This window comes from Rutidosis leptorrhynchoides, chromosome 5 (genome assembly GCF_046630445.1).
Source record: "Rutidosis leptorrhynchoides isolate AG116_Rl617_1_P2 chromosome 5, CSIRO_AGI_Rlap_v1, whole genome shotgun sequence".
Lineage (NCBI taxonomy): Eukaryota > Viridiplantae > Streptophyta > Magnoliopsida > Asterales > Asteraceae > Rutidosis > Rutidosis leptorrhynchoides.
In genome coordinates this window covers 3,536,275-3,544,989 of record NC_092337.1, presented here as the reverse complement: position 1 = coordinate 3,544,989, position 8,715 = coordinate 3,536,275, and the positions used below count along the sequence as shown (strand labels likewise).

Here is an 8,715-nt window from a genome sequence, read left to right as displayed (position 1 = left end):
AATCCATATTTATCACAAAAAAAAAAAAAAAAAAAAAAAGAAGCATATTACAATATCACATCTCAAATATTATATTCTAATATTTAAGTAACTATATCATAACAAACACACAAAATAACTACTCGCTAATCATGAAAATTCGAAACATAATGATAAATAAAACAGATAGAAATAAAGATAGAAATAAGAGAAAGAAATTGATCGTAGATTATAACATCTTCTGATTAATTATTAATATAGTAATTATCACTAATATTTTTTTTTAACGGCCAAGAATTTTATAACAAACTAAAACAAACGTTCCATAGCAAGACGCTAAGGGAGGATTACAACGGCATAGATAGCCACAAGTTCCAATTTGAAACTAAATGACTCCTATGTTTAATTCAACGAAAAGCAAGATTTCTAATTACATCAAATAAACTACTAAGATTACAAAACGACTCGTTAAAAACAACACCGTTACGGTATCGCCATAAAGCCCATAACGAAGTACACATTATCACTATATTATCACTAATATAGTGATAATCATTTCATAATCAAGATAAAGAAAGCTAACTAGTAGAGTGTGTAGAAAGTGTGAGAATTGGATAGTTTGGAAGGGTGTTAAAATCAGAAATGTGGATGCTTATTTACAGGGTTTGAACTTAGAAAACATTGGCAAGTTTGGTCTCTTTAGATCTTTACATTTGGTCCCCCACCTGGTTAGGTTGAATTCTAGGCCGAACTGAACCTTGTTGTCAGACAAGGCATAAAAGTTACATCTTGAAATATTCTGGCAGGACCCAAGGATTTTTGGTGCCGGATCCAAGGATTGGGTGCTGGAATCGAAATGGTGCGCCTGCCGGACCCAATATCCGAGTGCCGAATTTGGGCCTGGCTCCACGGATCGTCTGGACCAGTTGGTACTGGTCGCAAGATTTGGGCAGCGGATCCGGGTGTGTCTTACTGGATCCAGGTTCGAGTGCCGGACTAGAGGGCGTTTCTCGATCGTTCTCTGTTTTTGCTATGGTTTCTTCGTTATAAGTCCGTTTGTCGATTCTTGCGCTATTGTCTTCTTATTTCCATGATCTTTATAGTGAAATAATTAAATTTTGAAAATTTTATATTTTTCTTGGTTTAATGTGAGAGATACGGGGGAAACATGACTTTTTTTATGTGTTATCATTGGGGCACAACAAAAAATAATAGCACAATGTTAAGCTACTAAGAACGGACTATAATAAGATCAGATGACCGCCTAATAAGAAAGAGCATGATTTCCATCCTAATAGACTTTTCTTAAATTTACTGATCATCATCTCCTGTTCACCAATTATTCCCATCTTCACGCCCCAACAATAAAATTGAAATCCACCAAATTTACATTCTAGTCTACTCACCATATTCTGATTCTCAACTTTGATACAAGGGATTGTAATGGCGAGTGAAGAACCATGACCCACGACTATCCTTTATATGTAATGAGCCGGTAAACATGTAAAATCTTACAATTAGTCATGGGTATGAGTAAAAAGTATACTCGTCATACGCGAATCGCAGATATTAACTATATGTCGTGAGATAACCCGTTTTTTTATATTCCATGAGATCCATTTGATTTACCCGTGAATATAAGCTTACAATTATTGAAGATATGTTTTTTTCGGATAAAAGGGATCACTTGTCAAAAATTTTATTACATAAGAAAAACATTACAAAGCAACAACGGTAGGAAAAACGTTACAGCCCCTCAAAAGAACCAACAACAACAAACCAAAAGGAACCTAGGCACAAAACCAACCACAAAACAAGAAAAAATATTAGTGAATTTTTCGATCTTTTTTCTTTTTAAGAACTGACGCCGATCTCTTCCGTTTTTTAGACATAAACTTAAGGTGAATCATGGAAAAAATATCTCGATGCACCTGATGTACCGTCCTTAAGCCTTTCTTAAAGAACCTCCTATTTTTTTTCCCGCCAAATAAAATACACAGAGCTGAGAATAATAACTTCACAACAATAAATACTACATTTAGAAGGATAGTTACACACACACACACACACACACACACATACATATATATATATATATATATATATATATATATATATATATATATATATATATATATATATATATATATATATATATATCTATTATCTATCTATCTTATAAATCGTGAAAAAAAAATCCTATGTAGCACTCAATTAGTTAATTGAATCCTAATCTAAATTGCTGACATGTTAATCACTAGGCTAATTATCATTAACAATAATCATGCCACGCTATACAAATAAAAAAAAAAAAACCGATCGTCACTCCCAATTTTTCTTGGTCGTCTGTTGAACCTAAACCAAACTCAAACCCTAAATATCACACCACATATCCAGGGTAACTATTAGTCGATTCTGCTTTATTAGTTTAGAAATACAACCTATAATTCAGTTGTCGGCACTCAAGTCTTCTGGGAAACGGATCTGCAAGCAAGGTAAATAATTTTGGTTACTCATATTTTAATTATTGCTGTAACGATTTGCTATCTGATTTGGCTACAAAAACTGTTACAAACGATCTGCATCCATTGTCATAGCAAAATTATGAATACTTTGGTCATATGAACCAATCGAAAATATATTATGTAATTGTTTCATGTTTAATTGATTTGTCGTTGTCACATATTTCTTTGCTGGGAAATTACTTTTTGTAACAATCACAATATTATGATTTTTGTTTACATCCACCATGTAAGTTAATACTACCTATCATTCAGTGTTGTATGATTTTCAATCAACATTCAATTACTTGAATAGTTTGAATCAACATCTTTCAGTATTGTATGATTTTCAATCAACATTGAATTAATAGGATAGTTTTCATCTTAAAAACGATTGTTGTCTTTTGAAACCAACGAAATAAATTTCTTTCATCAATTGCATTGAAAGGAAATGGACCATCCGTTGTGGGTTCGATCATCTACAATTTGTATATTGCCTTCAAATTGATGTCTCTAAATAAAATATTTAAATAGTTTGAACTTTGTCTTTTTGTTTAAAAAATTTAAAATGTTATTTCTGATTGATTAACATATTCAACTTTATTATGTTTTTTTTATAAATTTATTGTATTCACACACGTATTTTTATTAGTATATCCTTATATTATCAGCATATATTATTGTTTCTACATTTAAATACAGAATATATTCAATGTCTGCATTAGGTGAAGCGGGTCATTTTTGTAGTTTGGGTTGATTATTGAAACAAGTCTTCTTTTACTGTGGGTTGACTTTGAAACAGGTTGGGTCGGTTTTATTCACTAATTCAGGTGCCAGAGCTGCGAACATGTTATGTTTGGAGGTTGTTGCATGGAACACATATATCATCATTTGTGTGCCCGTTTTAGTCAATTGTAGAGGTGGCACTTTCAACCCATTAATAAAAACGGGTCAGTTTTGGTCAATTTTAAAAACTTTGTTATAAATTTAACCCATCAAGCAGGTCAAACTGATTGCAAGTTGCGTAAGTCATTATGTAATCTGTTAAATCGATTTAATAAAACCTGGCCCGATCATTTTGACGCAGATAAAAGTTACCCATTTCGGCATGTTTATTAACCCATCTATAGTCTATAAAGCATACTGATCACACTGTATGATGTGTTACAGACCATGACAAACTTCGAGCCATTTCACAAGCTACAGGCTCATGTAGGTGGAATTCTTAAATGTCTTCTTTCACCCGAGTTTTGTGAACCTCAACGGTTAGATCTCTCAAATTTTTCGTGGTGTTACCTGAATGATATTATAGGGTTTTTAGTGTTTGTTGGTTCATGTAATGAGTAATCACAATCCATAGATGCTTATGCTATAAACACGTTACTATATTGTGGTGTTACTTGAATGATTTTCGTTTTCTATATATGAGGATTTTGATGTAAATCTAAATATTGAATCCTACTCTCTTAAGATTTTGGATAACCGGGACTTCTATTCACGGTAATTTGTTAGATGTGTGTTCATTTATTTTGTTTATCAATTAGTGAAGTTAGTTAATAATTAATCACTTAACTTGTCATGATGGTGAGTGGATAGATTCTTGTATTCTTCAGTGAGATTCTATACCGAATTGTCAGTTCTGGAATAGTAAATGGGCAACTATTATGGATCGTGTTATTAAGAATTATCAATCTAATGACCGGGAGGATCTTTTACATGAGATATTTAGTCTATTTATGAACATGTTTGAGGTACTTACAACATATACTAACGTAATAAAAATGTAGTAAAGTTTCAGCGACAGTATAGGCAAAATAATTTTATGTTATATTACTTGTGCAGGTACCTGTGGTAAGTGGAGGTGGATCATACCTGTTCTCTATTAATGTCCCAAGATATACAAGATTTTTACTAATTCTAGAGGCGAAAAGATGGACGGGTCGGGTAATAGGTCGCGATAGGTACAGTTCCAAATGAATCTGTTTAGAGCAGTTTTTGGCCCCCAAACACCTACTTATGTGTTCGTTTCTGTTTTATTTTTATAAAGAAATGATTTTTTTTAATTACAATTAACAAGATGCAATAATAATCTAAATTTTGATGATTTGGGAGGTTGTATGCATTAATAATAGACTTTGGACAACTTCCAACCCATTTTATCTGCTTGAGATATACCAAAGTTCAAATTGACCCATTTATAAGCAACTGAGTTTTGGTTTCCACCTCTAATTAATCAATATTTGGTCCCAAATGCAGGTTTATTTGTTAAAGCCTGGTAGCTCGACTCAAAAATACTTTGAGAAATTGGTCAACCTTTTAGAACAATTTTTATTCTAGATTCTGTTATGCTATGTTGTTGGAAGGCTATGTTTGTGTAATTCTATGCATTTGATTTGGTCATTTTTAAATTTAGGGATAGAGTGGATCGATCTGCTAATGATGGAAATGGTATGATGAGCAAAATCATGTGGAAATGGTTTATATACATGTGTATTGACTCATGTCTGCTAAATAGCTTTTTTTTAATTGGTGCACGTTATAGTTTAACAATATTATTCATTCGATGTAATCTGAACTAATAGATTTAGTCGGCGCTTGTGCAACTCACAAACTCCAAACCATGATCAATTTCCTATTATATTAGATTAGTCCTTCGATCAAATATTTTGTTGTAGTTAGTATATTAAGGCTATTCCAAAATGATATGGTACTCCGTTTTATTGTATTAAAAATTATTTTGTTTAATTACCTTCACAAAATATGTTGTAGATGGGTTGATTGATTGTCTAATATGACATCACAAGTGGGTCAAAATCATATCTCAAGTGGGTCAAAATCTACTCGATGTGTGTCATATAAATTTATGCCTTTTATGAGTCCTTTATTTCATAAGTTCTCACTTATGTCATAACATAGTTGTTTTACATTGAACAAAGATGACCCGACTCAATTCAAGTATGTTTTAGTGATCATTTGTGCATTATTTACAGGGAGGTAAACGTGATTTGAAACTTTTCAAACTATAACTAAGTTTTCCATGTTGAACTTCTGTTTTGACATTAAATATGTTTAAGACCAAATTATATATTATATCTATGCTGAACTTCCGTCTTTATCATTTCGTTAATTGATATACCGTTGTGCGTTTCAACTTTGTTTGATTGAGATTTGCTGTGCAACAATTCGATAACCAACAATGTATAAATTTATGCTATTAGTATTAACAAGCCAGTTTTATTCGTGAATTCATTTTGCTTGCGTTGCACGTGGACTCTACAATTATGTTGTAAATTACTTGAATTCATTTCAACCTTCTATATTATAATAAATATATACATGTTTTTTGTGGTAAAAGAGTTTCGTGTTTCAATTTGGCAAAACGCAAATACAACTGGAGGTTGAACGAAGAGAAGTCGAAGAAAAAATCAAACTTCTGTGTGTCTTATGAATTTAGCCGTTTTTGAATTGAAAATCGACTAAAGCATGACACAAAATGTTTGTTTACTTACCACTATAAAGTGCGTCGTTTCATCTTTTACATGTTTACAACAATCCTTAAATTTTAGTTGTTTAATGAATAAATGAATGAACAAATGTTTTTCAAGTATTGTTATCTATATTCTTTATACTTTACCAATTCAACAACATCAGTACTTGTGATACTATCTGTAACGACCAATCAAAATCGCTATTGACGCGGTACGTTATTCATTGATTTCATAGATAGGTTTTGACCTCTACATGATACGTTTTGTAAACATTGCATTCTTTTGAAAAGGCACATCATAAATGAATATCCAATTCCAAGGTTTTTGACATCTGATGATTTCTACATATAGACAATCACCGTAAATAATAGTTTACAATAATACATCCGTTGACAATGCAGTCAAAATATGATACATGGTGATGATTTTGTGAATGCAAAGTTTTCTCGAATAAAGCATGTATGACTCCATGCACAAAGCTTATATAACGTATAAGCAAACAGCGGAAGACTTCTAGGAACCTGAGAATAAACATGCTTAAAAGTGTCAACAGAAAGGTTGGTGAGTTCATAGTTTTAATATTGCGCATACTTTGTATATAAAGGTGGATCACAAGATTTCAGTTATTTCATCCAAAACGTTTATAAAAAATTCTACGAAATTGAGAACCTTGGTAACTAAACTTAACGTATATATAATAAGTACCCATGTTTTAACATACATGCAACCAACATGTACAATACACGCATACCAACGTGTACTAAACTCAAATAGCATACGTTCGCTTTATAGTTCAGGCTAGGGTTTCTATACCTGGAACAGACGAGGATGTCAAGCCCTATGGATCCATATACAACAATTCGCGCCCACCAGTTCTTATAACCGGCAGCTACTAGTTACCAAAGCTAAGGGATTTTCGGTTCAAACTCAGTGTAGAATTAAGTATGTACTTGTGTCCATTGCATTTAAAATAAAGTGCATGTATTCTCAACCCAAAAATATAGATTTCAAAAGCAATTAAAAGGGGATCTATAAACTCACATATCAATATTGTGGTTCAATATTGCAGGAAAAGTATTCAGACGCAACGGTGATAACAATCATAAGTCTGGCCATTGATTCACCCATGGTACCCACGAACATTACTCATAACCTCCATTGCTATAACTAGAGGCAAAACTAGGATTTTTTTTCACCGGGGGAAAAAAAAAATTAAACCGTAGCAATTTTTTTGGACAAAATTTGAAGATTTTGGGACAAAAGTTGGAGATTTTGGGGCAAAATTTGAAGATTTTGGGACAAAAGTTGGAGAATTTGGGGAAAAATTTGAAGGTTTTGAGGCAAAATTTATAGGTTTGGGGGCAAAAAAAATCCACTGAGGGCAAAGTCGAAAAATCTAAAATTTTCACACTGAAAAAAAAAATCCACTTGGGGCGGCCGCCCCCCTCTGCCCCTACACACTTTCGCCCCCGGCTATAACCCATAATTTCGTTAGCTTTAACCCATTTTTAAATCACTCGAACATCACTCCATCGTAGTATTTATGTATATACTAATAATAATAATACTACTAATGATAATAATAATAATAATAATAATAATAATAATAATAATAATAATAATAATAATAATAATAATAATAATAATAATAATAATAATAATATTAATCTTAATAATAATAATAATAATAATAATAATAATAATAATAATAATAATAATAATAATAATAAATATAAATAAATAATATACGGAGTAATGTGAGATAGGAAGATTGAAAGTTTTGTGAATTCATCGAACCAGAATTCGTTCGATATATATAGAATAAATATAATAATATAATAATATAAATATAATATAATAATAATATAGAATCAAACTTGGGATTTAAAAGCCGCCCATGTTTTGTCATTTCTACCGACAGTTTTCACGAATCGGTATTTCATACTCTGTTGCTAATAACTGAAGTGTAAAATTATAAATAAAAAGGATTTCACTTTTTATAATTGAATACATATATTTATTTTGGTCTTAAGCTTTATAAAACTAGTTGTAAAAAGGTCCATTTATTTATAAAATTACTATATACGTTCGATGTAGAGTGTACGTACTAGTCTGCTGATCAATCTGTGCCACCGTGAATTACTGAATTCGTTTAATTCAATCGAATTAACAAATTTTAATATTTTTAAAAGTCGTATTTATTAAATACTTCAGGGGTATTTTATATAACTTATAATTAATAATTTCTATCATGTCGCTTTCATGTGAATAGTAAATTAATTAATTTCGTTTCATTTACTATTCATATGAATATTAATGAATTAATTTCGATTCAACTATTTAAGTTACATTGTTGTACGTCGTGCTTTATAGCTTGAACGTCTTTGATTTAATTACGTTTCTTCTTATAAATTAAAAAATTTACATTACAAAAATAAAACGATCATATACGTAAAACTTTTAATTTGAAATTGCATCATTTAATAGTAAATTTTTATCATTTCATATATAAATATTATACGCATGTTTCCTTATATATATATATATATATATATATATATATATATATATATATATATATATATATATATATATATATATATATATATACACACACACACACACACACACACACACACACACATATACAATTATATAATTATCACAAGTTATGACGTTCGTGAATCGTCGGACAAACAAGGTGGGCAACCGTTATATAAAACTCATTAACAAAAGTTTTAAAACTT

The 8,715-nt window shown here is 30.9% G+C and overlaps 1 long non-coding RNA gene across 3 annotated transcripts; it reads left to right on the top strand.

Moving 5' to 3' along the window:
• The first annotated feature begins 2,326 nt into the window (after positions 1–2,326).
• LOC139848296 (uncharacterized) lies at positions 2,327–5,188 on the top strand. Of its 3 annotated transcripts, none has more exons than XR_011759907.1 (5): positions 2,327–2,474; positions 3,283–3,430; positions 3,651–3,745; positions 4,094–4,441; positions 4,737–5,188. It is a non-coding gene; the product is annotated as an uncharacterized lncRNA (long non-coding RNA). The 3 variants fall into 3 exon arrangements; XR_011759906.1 differs by having other exon boundaries at positions 3,651–4,231; positions 4,323–4,441; XR_011759905.1 differs by having other exon boundaries at positions 3,651–4,441.
• Positions 5,189–8,715: the final 3,527 nt, after the last annotated feature.